Genomic DNA, 19,048 nt, shown 5'->3' on the forward strand with positions numbered 1-19,048 from the left:
CAAATTCTTCTGAGTCTGAGTGCCTGGCTAAACGCTATGCCAGTTTTGCAGTGCCTGGGGTGACAGCTGGAGGAGTGGAGGTACTGGTGGGTGTCTGTGGGTTTGGAATACAGGTCAGTGGTTAGTGAGTTGCCTTGCTTGCGGACGGTGACATCCAGAAAGTGGGTTTGGTGAGCCGAGAACTCCGATGTGAATTTGATGGTTCTGTGGAAGGAATTGATGTGGTTAGTGAAGATCAAGAGACTGTCCTCATCAATGGTCCAGATGAAAAAAAACATCATCAATATATCTCCACCAGATCCAAGGGCGACATGGGGCCGAGGCAAGAATGCGTTCTTCGAGGTCACCCATGAAGAGGCAAGCCATGGAAGGGGCCATGCGAGTGCCCATTGCAGTGCCGTGCACCTGTAGATAGTGTTCACCAAGGAAGGAAAAATTGTTCTTCGTTAGTATAAGTCTCATGAGGGTGCCAACATCACTGATGGGAGGAGTCGTGTGTCCTGCCTTGGCCAGAGCCAAGGAGCAAGCACGAACACCCTCCTCATGTGGGATGTTGGTGTACAGATATGAGACGTCGAAAGTCCCAATGATGGCTGTGCTGGGAATCTGGTCCTTGATTCCTTCAAGCTTGCGTAGGAAGTCTGGGGTGTCGTGAATGTATGACGAAATCTGTGGGACAAGGGGTTTGAGAAAACTGTCAATGAACAGGGAGATGCGTTCCGTGGGTGAGCCATTACCGGAGATGATGGGTCTACCGGGGTTGCCAGCCTTGTGAATCTTGGGTAGAAGGTTATTGAAAGTATTTTGATAAGCGTAACCCATTTCATGCATATGCATGAAATGAAGCTGTGAAATTATTATTATTTTTGTTCAAATTATCTTCAAGTTAGCATTGAACTGGTCAGGCTGTTTTGTGCCTGGCTTTATTATTACCGCACCAAAGATCTACGGCTTGAAACCACACACAAGGGCGGATCCAGGGGGGGGGGGGGCAAGGGGGCCATGCCCCCCCCCAAAAAAAACCCTTTTTTATGTGACATCGCAATAAAGGCAGGCAATGAGTACACCACCATCTTTTCCTAAAAAAAAAACATTGGTTAAAGTGGTCAGAAATTGCCTCAGATCGCACCACAGAGCATCTAGAATCCAAAAAAAATTCGGGGCCCTTAAGCGGGCCCCGAACCCCACGCCGTAATTTTTTTGACCCACTTTTTGGGGGTACCAATTTTTTTTTGGGCCCCCCCAAAAAAATTGTGTTCTGGATCCGCCCTTGATGGTCCACACACGAGTCTATGGGAAGTGGCTGCTGTCGCTACCATGGACTCGTTTGCAATTTCAAGCCGTAGCCAATTAATTCGGACACGGTCGACCTTGCCTGTGAAACACGATGACGTCATTAAGGTGGGCTATGGCTATGACGAAGGGCGCCCCTAGCGTTTGATAGGTAAACGCGTGTGAGGCTGCTCAGAATCATAATTACATTGTATACAACATCGGGAGTAAAAAAAGTTAATGTGAGAGGGATTTTCATTGACGAAGTGAAAAAAAATGAAGAGACGAATAAAGAAATAAATTAATGAATAACTAAATGAGTAAAAGCGGGATAAAAGACCTGTCAGTGAAAATAGTAATATGTTGAGATTTAGCAATGTTTATGATGTAGGTCTGAAGCGGCGTTGCTTCAAAGGTCCGGTTTTCCTAAAATTGTTCAACCGTGGAAATCAGATTCAAGTTTTTCGCATTGAAAAAAAAACATCCGCATTGTTTTTATCATTAATTATGAATACAATCAGTTTCCAAGTAGAACACGTTGCTCATCATGTAGGAATAGAAAGCTTGTATGATCCCTGAATTTTTTGACGGTATGATATTAGTAATAATACTATTGTAAAACGCTTTACATGTCACTGGGACATCACAAGCGCTGTACGCTAAGACAAAATGCACAAGTAAAGCCATTAATAATTTAATATAGGATTTCCCGGCCAATTTTACAAATTAACATTCAAATTCATCTATTGTGACCGCGCGATTTGAAGCGAAACTCCCTGCTGTCCTTCCCGTGGTTCGTATTAGGTTTCAGACGTTCAAATTCGTTTCAGACCTGATATTTGTTTAGCAAGTTGAAGCTATGTCATTCGGTTTAACTAGTCATTCATGCAGTTTAGCAGTCTGTTTAGTTTGGGTTATTTGCATTAGAATCTTATTTTCGTTTTCATCTCTGCGTATTCTATTTACAGGCGCGGATCCGGGGGGGGAGGGTAAAAATAATGCGAACCCCCCCCCCCCCCGATTTAGTACTTTCTGCATTCAAAATAACGGGAAACGAAGGCAAGATGCGAGATTTCTATTCAAGTTTTCACTGTTCACATTTTCTTCTGCTATTGGTTTCATTCTAGTCTCTTCATGTTCGAATTATCTGTATATCTGTCTTTAATCTAAACAAAAACGTGTAAACTAGTGATGAGAGAACATTAAAAATCATACACGAAAGTCGACATATTGTTTAAAAGATGATATTTGCTAAAAAAAAAAATTGGTTAAAGTGGTCAGAAATTGCCTCAGGTCTCAGACTGCAGAGCGTCTGGGGAAAAAAAATCGGGGTTACGGCTTGCATTAGTTCTGATCAAGGTATCTCCCCCCCCCCCCCCCCACACACACACACACACTTTTGAAAAGCGATTTTATGACGCCCTTGCAACCAACCAACAAACCAACAAACGCCGATGGAAACCTAACCTCCTTGACGGAGGTAAACTAATGCAGTTTGAGAAAACTATGTTTTAAGTTCGCCTTCTTGTGATTTATGACTTGCTTGGAAACTAAACGAATGTTTGAATATGAAATGTTTTGTTGTACATTTTCTTTCTTCAAATTTTGAGCAAAATGCATTTCATTTCATTTATTGAAAGTTTTTGATAATCATTGTTTTTTTTTATATAAGCGTAACCCATTCATGCATATGCATGGAAATGAAGCAGTAAAACGATTATTTTGTTCAAATTATCTTCAATTAGCATCGTGGGCGTCGCCAGGATTTTTCCTCTAGAGGGGGCAAAGCACATTTTCTCCCCAAAATCCCTGTAGCATCATATTATCGATTTATCATTTTTCGAGGGTCCCCCAACACATTATAACAGCTTTATGATTTCGTGCCGATTTCCCCCTATCTCCCCCCCCCCTTTTCCTTGTCTTTTTTTCCGTTGCTTCTCGGGGGGGGGGGAGCCCCTTGCCCCCCCCCCCCCCCCGACGCCCATGGTTAGCATTGAACTGGTTATGCTGTTTGTGCATGCCTTTATTATTACTGAGGGTGGTAATCGGACCCTTTTTCCCTATTATTGGTTTATCTACACACGAGTCTTTGGGAAGTGGATGCAGCCGCTACCGTAGACTCGTGTGCAATTGAAGCCGTATAGTAGCCGCGCCAAGTGGAGATCAATGCCTGTGAAACACGATGACGTCATTAAAGTGGGCTATGACCATTATATGTCTATGGCTATGACATGTCTATGGCTATGACGAAGGGCGCCCCTACCGTTTGATAGGTAAACGCGCATGAGGCTACGCAGAATCAATCTACACGTATAAATATACAACATCGGGAGTAAAATGTGATACGCGCGGGATTTCATTGATGAAGGAGAAAAACAACTTTTAAAAGATGGCGAAGTAAAAAAAAAAAAAAGAGACGAATAAATACATAAATAAAAAAAATCCGCACTTTTCTTTTTATCATTAATTATGAATACAATCAGTTTCCAAGTAGAACACGTTGCTTATTACATGAATAGAAAGCTTATACGATCCCTTCAATTTTTTGACGGTAATACTATTGTAAACACTAATAATTTAATGTAGGTTTTCCCGGCTAATTTCGCAAAATAGCATTCATCTAGTGGCCGATTTGAAGCGAATAAGCGTCCGCTGTCATTCCCGTGGTTCGTATCAGATTTCAGACGTTCAAATTCGTTTTCAGACCTGATATTTGTTTAACAAGTTGAATATATGTCATTCTGGTCATTCAGTTCAGCATGCAGTCCGTTTGGTTTGGGTTATTTGCATTAGAATCTTACTTTCGTTTTCATCTGTGCCACTGTGACCGTTTTAGCCGATTTTCGGCTAACTTTGACAGATTTTTTGTTAAAAAACGAGTTTGACAGAATGGATTTTGTTGGCAGATTTTTGGCAGAATTCTGCAAATATGGTTATTTGACAGAAAATCAGCAAATTTGAACAAAACATTGTACATCTGTTTTAAAAAAGCTTCAATCCTTTCATACAAACCCTTGCATAATGGGACAGGTTGGCTGGTCTAGGTGCTGAGGTTCACTGGGAAACGGACTTCATCGTGGCCGGATTCGCATCGTGGCCGGATTCACAACATCTTTATGTGACTAGATTGTTTATTATGTAATTTGAATCTAAATTAAATGCAATACTACCAATCCGCATGTGATTTTAAGTGTTAATAGTGTATTTCGAGTAATTCTGGGGAATTTGGCAGATTTTTGATAAATCTGACAGATTTTTGATGTGCATTTAGCAGAATTTGGCTCAGACCTTACGGTCACCCTGATCTGTGCGCATTAGTACTTTCTGCATTCAAAATAATGGGAAACGAAGGCAAGATGCGAGATTTCAATTTTTTTCACTTTTCACATGTTCTTTTCTCATTGGTTTCATGCTAGTCTCTTCATGTTCAAAGTATCTGTTATCTGTCTTTAATCTAAAGTAAAAGTGTAAACTATAGTGATGCGAGAAAATTAAAAATCACACACGAAAGTCGACCGTAACAATAAACTTAGGTCGCAACATTACACTAGGAGTGCCTTTGCTCTAAAAATAAATATGATGAAAAGCGGAAACTAAGATTATTTTTGCGGAAATTGTTCGTATTACTACCCCCATCTTTGAAGCTTGCGTACAAGTCTGTTGTCCCACACACAAAAAAAGTCGAAAACCAATTAATAAAGGTATATTTCATGTTAGTTTTGGAATATTTTCAAATTAAGCCTACCTCTTAAACTCAGATTACCGATCTACCATACAAACTTTATTTCATTAAAATGTGGCTCGTACTACAGTTCCAACGGGGAGCGCTGATAAAATATAGGTTTTCCCGGCTAATTTCCTGAAATGTCCATTCACGTCACTTCGGAAAATCGGGTCATTTTCCTCTGAATTTGAATGCACGTCTGTAATCCCATTTCAATTCTCAACCGCTTTCATTGTCCGTGCATTCAGTTTTTAGAAACAGACGGCCAATTACGTTACCTGTGCATTCATTTACGCAAGCATACCTTTTCGCGCAGAGTTTTGGAATACAATTAGTGGCTTTGTTCAGCAAATTTGCTTTTTACCTATCCAACGCTAGAGGCGCCCTTCCCAACTTCCTGTTTCACTTATTCAGCGAACGGTACAAAGCGCGATACATGTGTCATTGCTCGGTTGTTGGTCCGAATTAACGATCATCGTGATGTGATGTGTTGTGTGTTCCGCATGCACTCCTAATTTTCGTCCAACTTTTCCAGCGATTGGGAGACAAATATTAGCACGAATGGTGTACGAAACCACTGACGATATGTCGGCCGTTAAAAAACTGAGTACACGGAGGGGCATCAAGTCGCCCTTTGGTGGAAAATCGAGCAAGAAAGCGGCCAAGTTGAGTGCCGCTGATGACAACATTGTTGTTAGCGACGACTGCGCAGTTACGACCTCACTGCCAGTACTGAAAGAATCTGCGGCTAGTTTCGAAATAGCGCCCGTGGTCAAAGGCAACAACGAGTCAGAAATGGACGCCAAAACCGGCCGATCTTGACAACAAAGGGCTCTTCGAAAAAATCGTACAAATGGCCGTTTAGTAGGAGGCGATCCGAAGACAATGGGAGCGTGGATTCCGAACCGAAAACGAACCTTTCTAACGATCGCGTGGACAATAACAAACCCGGAAGTACGTCTTTGGAAAATAATGGCGAATTGAATGGGACAGGCAATGTCGTTATTGATGATGCTAGCGCATTGGGCAATCAATGTAGCCTGCCTACTGAAACCGGGATGAAACATACATTCCAGAAAAATGGTAAATGTGGATATGTGGTTCCAATGCGAAGGCAACAAGAGCAGTCGGCCTCTCTAGTTGCCTACAAAGACAAAGTGAGTGAGCGTAGTGCTGGTGACAACATGCATGAAATAAGTCTAGTAAATGGCTTTCTTCAAGGGGACAATTCTGAGGAAATGCGAGACGAATCTGACGCATCAGGCAGAGACTTGAATGGAAACCCACCCGTCTCGGCAACACTTCCAAGCAAACAAGAAGTTATATCTGAGGAAACGGCGGATGCTTCACACCATGTTTCCATGAACAGGTACCATGTACCTGAACTTCCCCTACCACTAAAAAACCGAAAATTGGAGCCAGAGCTACCCCCAAGGCCCCCTAAGCCAGCTTCCCTCCGATATAGACCACCACCGGAGCCGTGCACTAGTTTCAATGGAGTAGATGACGAACTGGAGGATGACGACATACCGCCCCGTCCACCAGCCAGGCCAAAAAATCGCGCTCTTGGAGGGTCGCTACGACCCTGGAATAACCTGATTGATGATTCCAGGAATAACAGAGCAACCGTGTACGAGACCATCAGCCTGGAGCCTAAGGAGGCATCTTTAGCCCAGGAATTATCCAAGCTGCCCCGCCAGCCGTGGTACTGGGGGCCTCTGACCCAAGTCCAAGCCGAAGAGAAGCTGGCGAAATTGCCCGACGGGAGTTTCCTGGTCCGGGACAGCTCGGACGAGCGCTATCTCCTCAGCTTGAGTTTCAACTCCCACGGCCGCACACTGCACACGCGCATCGAGCACCGCAACAGCCTCTTCAGCCTCAACGATTCGGACGGCCACTCCTCGGTCGTGGAGCTGATCGAGTGCGCGGTGAAGGAGTCGCGGAATGGCGTGTACGGCTACATGCGTGACGCCCTGGGAGTCCAGTCCTTCCCGGCGCGGCTGACAAACTGGGTCTCGCGTTTCACGGAGATGCGGTCCCTCCAGCACCTGTGTAGATTTCTCATCCGAGAGGTGTATCCTCGTCACCACATTCAGAGGCTTCCATTACCAAAGAAGATCAAAGAATATATACTGGAGAATCAGTACTAACACAACTTTAGTTTACATCAGATAAAGTTTATATCAGTAGCATTGAGAAAACAAAGAAAAATAGAGAGAGAAAAAAATTAGGCCATGCCAATTCGAATTCCAAAACTTACACCTTCCAATTTTGTACATATTATATGCCGTACAATGATATTATTGATACAAACTTCAATATATTTTTTTGCTGTTTTTGTCTGAAGTCAAATGGTAGAGAGATGGCTCTCGAAAAACAGATAATCTTCCGATTGTATAATTGTTTACTTGAGTAGCAGTAAAGACTTGTTTAAAAACACGTAGCTAGTTGTACCATGGTTTTGAATATTTTGAATTTTTCATGCCATAAGAAATAATGTAGGATTTGTACATTTCTTAAATTATTTTTGAAGAAACGTGTAAGAGGGAGCATTTATAGTTAGACCGCTACGCACTCCCGGCCTTAACCCTAACCCTGCTCAATCCAACAATATCCAACTGTTTTACATTTCCGTTGGGTCCTGTTGGATTAGGCAGTAAACCCCTTGTATATATTCCTATTGAAATCTGTTGGATTCAGCAGGCAACTGAAAACATTCAGAGTCGGATTCTGTTAGGCCAAAAAAAAAAAGTCTCCGGTTTCTGGTATGGAGCTTGCCCAGAAAGTGGTGCGGCGACGCGGCTTTTTTTTTTTTTACCTGTTTTTTTTTGCTTCAAATGTCGGCTGATGACTGCAAATGGTGCCCGACGAAACTTAGTGCAAATATTATGGGAGTCCAGAGAGTCCAAATAAAGCTTATTCTCGATCATAACTCCATCTAAAAACACGTTAAAATTGTGCAGCAGCAGGATTCCAGTCAAACCAGTGAGTTTGGCAGTTTTGAGACATCATTTTTCATTGAAAAAAAAAACTTTTTCATTTCGCCGACGCGCATGGCTACGGCGACGCGCGCGCATACCAGAAACCGGAGACTTTTTTGGGGGGCCTTAGGTACTGGTAAATAACGCCAAGTTGGACTCTGTTGGATCCAGCAGCAAACAGAAAAATAAGGCACAGTTGGATTCTGTTGGATTGAGCATGCCAGTCATTTGATATGTTCAGGTACATGTAACCAACAACTTGGCAAGTTGGATTGTGTGGGACTGTGTTGGATTGAGCAAGACACAGAGTATTAAACTGTCAGACTCTGTTGTTGGACATAGCAGGGTAGTCTTGGGGAATTACTAGGGGTTAGGGTTAATTAAACAAAAGCTTCCTTTTCATTTATAAATATATTAATATGAAATGAGTTAAATTGCTGCAAACAGCTTACTGGCATGTACATGTATGACTTTTTCGAACTAAAAACTTTTCTTAATGAAGGGCCAAGTCACATGAGGCAATTTTCCGGCCTTGCAAACTTGAAGTCATCAAATTTAATCCAAGCTACAAGAACTGCAGGAAGAATTTATAAACTTCACTTTTCCAACAATTTATGAACATTTTTCAGAGTCTTAAATAGAACTGAAATGTGAAAGATATATCAAATGGAACAAATTAGAAATTACCTCATGTGACATGACACTTTTAAAAAAATATTTAAAAATGTGAAATGCCTGTGTGTATCAATCTTGGTGAAATAATACTTTCCATGTTAAATAAAGTATACGTTGTATTTCTTTACAAGACTTGGTACATGTACATGTACACGTAGTTGAGCATAAATGGGCAACAGGCCCAATGCGTTAATACAGAAACTCTCTCCTCCTTAATGCGAATTCAACTCGGTGGAAATTCTACATTTCTCGGAAAGATTTCCATTGTGTGAAGTCATTGATCTTTCCCAACAAACAGTGAATGGTATACCGGCTGCGGGCTACCAGTCGACAGTGACACAGTTTTGACCTTTGATTTATAGGGGCTTTTCACGCCCACCATTGTGTCGTTCGTTCTGGGCTGAAAAACAAAGTACATGTATGAACGCAGTTTGGCCCAGCACCAAATTTTGTACATCATACATGTAATGTGTTTTTTTAATACAGTGATCTCGAACAACTTCTACATGAATTTGAAATTTTGTAATGAAATTGAAACTCAAATTATTAATCATGTACACTTACATGTATTAACCAAATGCAAATTTTGTATGTAGACATGTAAAACAACTTTGATGAAAAAAAAATAATCAAACGCCCTTTGTTGTAATGTTTCTAAATTATGAATATAAAAAGTGTAACAGAATTGTAAGGATTACCACATACATGTATGGGGTGTAAGTTTATGAAACTGTTTTCTGTACCCCATTCCCATCCATATCACACTCCTTGCTCCTGGTACAATTCACTTGGTAAACTATTTGCTTCATCATTGTCCATGGTACAGTCAATCGTTTACAGGTAGATGACTCATATAAAACGTTCACCACATTAGTTTTGTTTTCCATTTTGCCATTCTTGTGCAACTTCATGTACATCATCAACCCACACTTATACCATGCAGTGCATGCCTCTTGTTTGATATTTGTTTGATTTCTTTACAATGAAAACAAGATGGCAACAAATACAAATCATAGATGTGTTAGGCCAAAAAAAAAAATATTCGGTCTCTGGTCAGACCAAAGTTCCGGAATTGACGCGGCCACGCGGCTTTGTTTTTTGTTTTTTCTTTTGTTTTTTCTTCAAGCTTGGATTGTACAGACAAGGTGCAGTGGTGGCGTCACCAGACTTTTCAGTCTGGGGGGGGGGGGGGGGGGGGGGCACAGGGGGGGGCACCAGCATTTGATGGGGGGGGGGGGCACTTAGGTGGATACGGATCGCCGTCCTGGGGGAGGGGTCTAAGGGGAGGCCTTGGAAAATTTTCGCATACGGAGGATGGGCTAAATGCAAAATGGTGCCACATTTGATGCTAAATTCGATCTGAAGATATCTCAAGAAATTGCTATTTTTGAGGTAATGATTTTAACAACGCGCAGAATTTTGCAGAGGATAGGGGGGCACCAGCATTTGATGGGGGGGCACTCGGGGGGGGGGGGGGGGGCACTAGGTTTTCCAGGGGGGGCACGTGCCCCCCCTGGCCCCCCCTTGGCGACGCCACTGACAAGGTGGGTACTATTTTGCTTTTTTGGTGTCTTCATGTACATTGGTGTCCTCCATAATTTGCCTTGGTGCAATTTCCCATTCCTTGGTGCTCTTTTAAAAAAAAATTGAGGAGGTGCGGAAATAGAGGGCGCTGTTGGAGCTACCGCGGAACATTTTGAAAAAAAAAAAGATCGACGCCCCTGATTGAAATCGACACGCGCGCTGACCAGAGACCGACTTATTATTTTTTTTGGCCTTATAGGTTGTAATTTGATTTTTACAAAAAAATAGATACATTTTCGTCACCAAAATGATTCTGATTAAAGGGAATGTACATCATTGGTTTTTGCTGTAAGTTTTTTAGAAATGAACTATTTGAGGGGTTAGTATAATAGATCAAATATTGTTAAACTGACATGTTTGAAATTGTGTGTTCAAAAATGCTGGAAAAACCAAGAAAAACAAAAATGTTCAAGTAGTCCGGTTCCCTGACTCCACTGAAGATGAAGTGGATCAGTTTATAGATGCCGGAAACTTGTAAGGTAAGGGAACCCAGTCTAGCTGGCCTGCACCCGTTCATAAACATGCAACCAATAGCAAACAAAATTTGGACTGAAAAAAATGGTAACTTGAAAAATAGTTAGGTTTTTCCAACGGTGGTCGACTGACCACCGTTGGAAATGTATACAAAAATACAATTTTCTTGAAAATGACTTCACACCAGGTTCCATTATTTTACAGGATGCTTTAGACTGTCATTTACCAACATCCTAGTGAGGCATTTTGTAAAAACTTGGTAGTTTTATTTTTCGGTGCTTGCAAATGTTGTATTTTCCCTTTAAAACCCATTTTCAGAACAGTTGCAAAAGAAGAAACATTGTTGGCGAGTTGAAACCGACTTTGTCATTCATTCTTGATTGGAAAGGTCAGCGATCTGTGCTATCTTTATGCATGTCATGGCTAGTTTAGATTTCTGTAGTCTGTATATAGTCAGGGCTATTTTTACTTTTTTAGTAATTTCCACCCATACTTTCATACATGTCACATGTACTCATTTGAAAACATGACTAATACATTGATAAAGAAAAATTGACCCTATCTCTAGACCGCACAGTGTGGTACCACCGGTACTTTGCCTTACTTCACCCCTTTTATGCATTCCATTAAAAAAACAAACCTTTGAACAATATCTTTGGAGGAAAAAATGGTCTGAGGGTCAAATTATTGGCCAGTTCACCTGTTTAGCCATTGAAGACCCATTATAAGTGACTCACAAAACTGACAAAGGTGACCAGTTGGGGTCATTCAAATTGGAACCATTCAAATTGGAACCATTCCAATTGGAACCATTCAAATTGGAACCTTGCAATGGGAAAGGCCTTCAAACTTGTGAAGCTGTTCATTGTTTTTTTTCTGGGGGGGGGGGGGCTGGAAAAACATAAATGGCCCCGATTATAATGTAAATTGAGGGCTTTCGTCATGTTCATTCAGTTCAGCTCACCCCAGGAATTGACTTAAAACTGTAAAAGTTTTGTACACTTTTTGTGGACTGCGGAACAGGTCGCCAGACCTTTTTCTTGAACTTTACAGGGAAATGAAAGCTTTAAAAATATGTTCCCCGTGCTCCTCAACAAATTTGATATATTTTTCCTATTAATAAATCATCAACAAATTTTCCCAACCAAAAAACAGGTTCCTTTTTCTCCTGTTTTTGTCATCTGCAAAACTCTGGAAAAAAAAAGTTTTTTGTTTTTGGCACAAACAGATCCGCTTTTGCAAGCCGACTGGCTCCCACTCCATACACTTTTTGTGGACTGCGGGACAGGTCGACAGACCTTTTTCTTGAACTTTGCAGGGAAGTGAAAGCTTTAAAAATACTGTCCCCACGCTCTTCAACAAATTCAATTTTTGTTTCTATTAATAAATCATCAACACATTTTCCCAACCAAAAAACAGGTTCCTTTTTCTCCTGTTTTGGACATCTGCAAAACTCTGGAAAAAAAAGAAGGTTTTTCTTTTACGAACAAGCAGAACCGCTTTTGCAAGCCGACTGGCTCCCACTCCGTACATTATCGATACATGATTCATGGGGCTGGAACCAGCCTATCCCGTGAGAACGGAATGTTTGTCTGGCACTTTTGGCAGCCAATAATTCAGTAACTAAACATTGGGCCATTTTCTTTTCAATCGATGTCTCATTCATCGTGAATAAATTTTGTGTGGCTAAAATAGAACGACGGGGAACGCAATGTCAAAGGTTACACCCAAACTACCCACTTTTACTGCTGAAATTGACTAGTGGTTTCTGTGATATACTTTGCCAAAGTGAATTTCATGGGGAAAATGGGTACCCCGCGGTTCCAATAGATTTGGTTTCAGGGTGGAGTGAATGCCGTTTGAAATCGCTTGTCGTCAATAATCTAGCTGCACTGATTGTGGCCTTTGAACCACTGACAGGCAGGCCATTACCCAATCTAAAACATGTCATGGCAACAGGTCTTGTGATCGGTGTTACCGGTATATAAATTTACATTCATGTGCTTGTGCACTATGCTCATTGGTAATACATGTATAACGGGACATTCATGGTTTACTCAGTCTCAGTTGTGAATGTACCATGTAGTAAATCAACATGGATTCACATTTGTTAGTGTTGTACTGCTACATGTACCGGTACATGTACATGTTTTTTCACATGTGTGTGTTTTATAGAGTTAAACCTCTACATGTATGAGTGGTCGATTTAGAAAATAAAAGTTACATGCACAACTGAGATTGTTCCTTGAAAAATCAGCCGACTCACAGAAAATTGTGCATGCACAGGCAAAATTTTACATGCACAGAGCCAAAGTTACATGCATCTGTGCATGTAAAACCCCTCTAATTAAATTGACCACTGACCTCTATACATGTACAGTAAGGTTTTACTTGAAATAAGAATTGATACAAGTTATGAAATCTGGGGGATTTTTTTATACACAGTATGTAGTTTTCACTTGCACAGGGACATCCCCATTTCATCTACATGTACATAGTTACATGTACATTATGCAGTCTGGCATGTACATGTATACTGTACATACGGTACATGTACTTCCTTCTGCTACATGTATTTTGTTGTAATGCTTGCTGTTCTTGAAATCCAAAACGATTTTTCCTGTTTGACAAATTGAAACTGAATTCTGGTGACAGACATTACAAAGGGTTATTACATAGGCTATTTGTACATGTGTGTGGATATAGCTCAGAATATATTTACAGTTAAGGGAAATTTGCACAAATGCACTGGTTTGAAGAGTGGGATAAACTAGTGTAAAGTTCTTTGCGAAATCTTTTTTATTTCACGATGTCTGTGAACACTTTTTTGAAAGTACACATATTTCTTTTTCTCACTGGAGAGGTTATCATATTAAAACGATTATACGAATACAGTGTTCACTGGCATTCAGCGACTACATTTTAACAAGGAAAATCTTGAATGCATTTGCACACATGAATCTACAGTTTGTTTTGATAAGTTTTCTAAACACAAATTGTCCCTGACCTGTAAGAAGACCCACCACATGTACACACTGTACAAATGTACACGTATACAATGACTTTAGACAAGCTTTTCCGGGTGAGTTGGGGCTATATTCTTGGTACATACACGTGAACATAAATATAAATACACAAAGGCATGAATTCATTTTCCAGGACCATATTGTCATTTGCTTTCCAGGAATAACAGCAATCAAAATTCAAAGGATTGAAAATAAGCATGTGTATTTTCAACATTTTTGAGAAATTCATGCATACCGGTCTGTACGTACATTGTAATTACTTGGTAATGGAGCCTGTAATTACATATGTACATCATGTAGGATCATATTTTTTTTCCATCCATTTTGTTTGTTTGCAATAATAAAACCACTCAAAATCCAAAAGAAAAATGTTCAAAACCTAACCTGTTGAAGTTTCATCATCGTTAAATTTTGAGAAAACGTTGATAAATCGTGCACAACCTTTTGAACACGAAACACAATTTTGTCCATAGCTCTCTTTCTGATCATCAGAAGTCGCCTACAGAACATGTTCTTCTAAATGACAGCAATTAAGCCAGACGGAATAATTTCACAGTGTGTTTAGTACCAGTACAATCTTTAATCCAAGTAAGCTTTTTTATAATAATTCGCTATGTTACTTTTGGGATGACTGCAAATGATCCTATGCGTTTGATTTACTGACAAAAAAACTTTACTAGTTGGAAAGAAATTTCACAATCACCACAATTATAGTTTTTTCTGCTAAATAACATTCCAGATGGAGTAATTTTGCATTCTTTGTGCAAGGGCATGTACCGATACTGCTCCAGTCTAAGTTAATCCAGAGAAAAGTTTTGTAAACAGTTTTCTCAATAATAATGGTATCTTTGCTGCTTGCCAACTTGTACGTGTACAAAAATGTACATGTGTACGTCTTCCAAGGTTCCTTGGGCCTATAACCTACATGTAACTGAAGAGAAACTGTTGTTCGTGCTGCTTTTGGCAGAATTTGTTATTAAAACAATGGTCATGGAAGGATAAACAGGATTTGGAGTATTGCAAACATCTTAGAGACATTGTGTGTTGGTGTATTAAACTTGTTTCCTTGAGAAAGTCATAGGAATAATAACGGTTCATATCTTGATGTTTACATTGTAATCTACCCATCTTAGTAACACAACCATCATGTATAATGTACACTTTGTTTTCACAAATGACCAAGTGCTGTAATTCTGCCACTTTGTAATTTTAATCTTGCAAATTTTTCCAAATTAAACGGTAAGATATTTAAAAAAATCTTTGAATTGGAGGGTGGTGTTTGTGGAGTTATACAGTGATGAGGGACCAGTTGTTAAAGTTTAAAGCAGTATTTAAATTGTGTAAATTTGGTTCTTTTTTAATATGTAATCTTGTTTAAAGACTTCATTAAATTTTGTATCCTATAATTTTGTGACAACTTCTGGTGTAAATCAGAAAAGTACATTGGAGGAAAAATTTACATGAACATTTGTACATATACGTATTTAAAAAAAAATGTAGTAAGGTCTTGAAATACAAATGTCCGTGTGCATTTGTATACACATTGCAAGATAAATATTTTGTACATTATTTTTATTGGTTGGACAAAATTAATAATTATTTGTTACATTATTGAATATCTTTATCATCCATTGCTTAGTTTGAGCGCACAGACGGCAGCAGCAAACTGTGCACACAAAATGTATGGAATTTTAATTTTAGAATGAAGTGTTTATTTATTAATTCAACTGGGATCCACTGGTTTTTCATGGTGCCCAGTAAAGAGAAAACAATGTTAAGAAATTACAGTTTTAGAGGTGGGAGGAAAACCCCAGAATATTCCAAGGGAAACCCAGGGCTGCCAACTCTAACGCATTGAGCGTTGTTCTCATGTTGTCACGCAAACTGGGGATTTCTCACGCTAAAAAAAATAAATAAAACTCGAAAATTATGTTTAAATGATGATCTTTTGCTAAAAAAATAAAATGGTTAAACTGGTCAGAAATGGACTCCTATCACACCACAGAGCGTCTAGGATCCTATTAATAATGGCCCCCACGCTGTTAGGGCTTCGCGCTCCAATTAGCATGATTGCGTCTTATTAAGCTCCATCGCCATATTCTCACTCACAGCTCTTACTCAAAGTTGGCAGCCCTGAAAACCCCAAGGAATCAGGTAGGGACTGAAAACCCAATCCACATATTGGCCCAGGCAGGAATCAAACCTGAGTCACAGCGGTGGAAGGCGAGGAAAGTACCGCTACGCCAACCTGACTCCCCATGTGTAAATACTAGGTATTGTTAAGGATGGGAGGGGCTTAACCCCCCCAACTGTTCAGAGCTGGACTCAGATGTAGAAATTAAGTTATCACTCTCATTAGATGTCATGTTTATATGTAAAAGTGTACATAAAAGTGTGTATTGCATCCATGAAAATGCATGAACATTCCTTACTTTCAGTCTGTAATATACTGATTTTATGCACCATCAGTTAACGAAAAAAACATGCTTAGCTGCATTTTACAACTGCATGTGAACTACAAAAGTATACATTTTTTTAAAAATTAGTTTTGAAAGTAAAGAATTTGCGTTTTGGCTGACATTTGCGTAAGATGTTTTTGTATTTTTATAATTATAATATGTATTACATATGTGTGTTTGAAATGAATTAAAGACAATAAAAAGCTTATTTTAGCAAAAGTCAATCAGATTTTATCCATGTCGAAATGTGGGTCATGTGATTAGTAGAGCATCATAGAAGAGTAACATGATTGTATTTGCAAAATTATTTTCAAAATAATACACAAAATAAAGATGTTAAGTGACAAATACTTATAGTTTTATTAAATGTAATTTCACTGCAAACAACTCTTGAAATACTACATACATGTACATGTACTGGCTTTAAAACTGTCCAATATAATAACAATGAAAGGAACAACTGTTTTCAAACCTGACGCAACTTCCGCGATTGTGCACAAGGTCTATGGAGAGTCGAGAACATTCTCTAAGTATTTCCTAACAAAATTGGAAATGTTTCTCAGTCCCACATTCATGTCTTATCATTTTGCAATGAATGACCTTCATTGAGATGATATATGAAGAAAAAAGTGGCGTCAGGTTGCAACATTTTTTTCCCCAATGAAATCTTCACAGCTAGCACAAGTTATTGTACATGATATCACACATTTCAACGAGCATGTGGAAATGTACTTGGAATCTACAATATTCACGACCGTGACCTTACCCACAGTGGTACAATTTAATCCGGGAGGAATATCCATGGAGGAAATTGCCCCCGGAATGTATACACCATGTGCATATTTTACACGTATATCCTGTTCAAAATGAAAAAAAAAACCTTAAGTTCAGGAAATCAAGAAAAAAATATCTAGTCCAGGCCACATTGCTTTATACTATCAACAGGAAAGTTGTGCTGCTCTGTGACGACGATAGAAAGATTAGCCTTTGTGAGTGACAGCACACCAAAATAGCAGATACTGAAATTGTTCAAATATTAAACCGAGCTCCAGTTTAATCAGTTTCGTTTGACAAGGGAGGCGAAGGACCCGAAAGTGAAGAAGTTAGTTTGAAGTCTGATAGTCTAAATAAAGCTGCGGTGGCTTAGTTTGGGTTTACAGGTACATTTGAAAAGTTTACCGAAATGTCAATCCACCTTCCCCTCAAGAAAATAGTGCTGTTCAATCATGAGTCAACAGTTTGCCCAAATTCCCCAAAGTGCAAGTTGGCGAAGGCAAGCAACCGCGTTTGTAAAATTAATATGGAGGACCAAGATAAAGGTGGACGCATGTCTTGCAAACGGGTGGGGTGGTACCGGCTCATGCATGGTACATTGTGCATATCTTGACGACGCACAATTTCCTGTGGGTTTGGAAAGGGCCTAGATGGCTAAAGAATGAAGGAACTGTACGGGGCAATATCCAGGGGTGCATTGGGGGGGGGGGGAGGAGGCAGGGGGTTCGTCAAATGACCCAATCAGGGGCAAATCTAGCTATCGGCGTGCCCTGCAAGGGGGGTCCCCTGCAAGGGGGGTCCAGGGCAGTGTTTCCCCTGCCCATTAAAAGGTGGCCCACCTCGCTACTTTCAGTGACCACCTCGCTCAATTTTTGCCAATATCACCACCTCGCTGTGAACATTGGCAAAAAAGGAAATATCAATTGAAAAATTTTCATTTTGTGTAACATATGAGCGTTTTCCTTTACCTCCATGTATCAAGAACTCACAATTTCGATGTGTTTTTGAAATCATCGCGCATTTTTGTGAGCGCTGCATTCTTTTCAGTTTGCAGACTGCGGAAATTTCGTTTCAATCATCAACTTGAATTGTTACCACCTCGCTCAGTTCATTAGCCAGGGGAAACACTGGTCCAGGGGCATCACCTCCTCATCACCCCCCCCCCCCCCCCCCGGACAATTTTTGAAATCTACCATGGTTTCTTCTGCATTCTTAGGCCATTTGAGAATAAATTTTAGTGAGCCGCTGAACTAGGGAATGCAAGCACCCTCCCCCCATCTACTCCTGTTCCACACGGGTTCATTTTCAGCCATGTTATCTGTCCATGTGATAAACTGCAAAAAGAATGATTGGTTGTGATTGAACGAAATTTTCCGGACTGTTGGTATTTAGCGTGTGAAAGAAAAAGCATGAAAGAGGTCCACTTTGAGGTGGAACCAACACCAACCCCTTCCCCCACACACGCACCAGGCTGCTATTAACAGGGCCAGCTAGATTCATTATAACGGAATTGGTTCACGGGCCAATCATATTCTTATGAGGAGTATGGGTTTATTTTTCTTTAATGTTTTCAAGTTTTGCAGGAGTAGGGGGTGATGTGAGGGGCAAAATCTCAGGGAAACAGCAGGTCTGGGTGTGGTAACTGATTGAGGGCCGAGACACCAAGTCTGAACCATCTGACCATAGAGCTGTATCATTAAGGGTACAGTCCATCATTTGTAATTTGTGCATTTTGTTCGTTTGAAGCAACAAAAGTGCTCAAAATCTAAGGAAGGATCTAAATCAAAAATCTAACCTGATGAAGTTTCAGCTCAGCTTCAGCTGTACATGTATATATATCGAGGATATATTCTAGGATTTCGATTTCAAATCAAAAGTTGCTGAATCATGTTTTGAATTCAGCCTGAATATCGTCCGAGACACATTCTTAATGAGCCGATTGCAGCTACGCGATGTCGCGCACTGATCCAACGAATTATAGCAACTGCATGTGTGTGTATCATGTCAACACTTGCTCATGCTTTGCCAAATAAAAAAAAATGAACTACTAATGGAAATTTCCAATGATGCGTCTTAAGA

General features: G+C 40.2%; 1 pseudogene; it reads left to right on the forward strand.

Moving 5' to 3' along the window:
* The first annotated feature begins 5,427 nt into the window (after positions 1–5,427).
* Positions 5,428–7,700, forward strand: LOC119737889 (annotated as a pseudogene).
* The last annotated feature ends 11,348 nt before the right edge of the window (positions 7,701–19,048 follow it).

Source organism: Patiria miniata, unplaced genomic scaffold (assembly GCF_015706575.1).
Source record: "Patiria miniata isolate m_02_andy unplaced genomic scaffold, ASM1570657v1 HiC_scaffold_3, whole genome shotgun sequence".
NCBI classification, from domain to species: Eukaryota; Metazoa; Echinodermata; class Asteroidea; order Valvatida; family Asterinidae; genus Patiria; species Patiria miniata.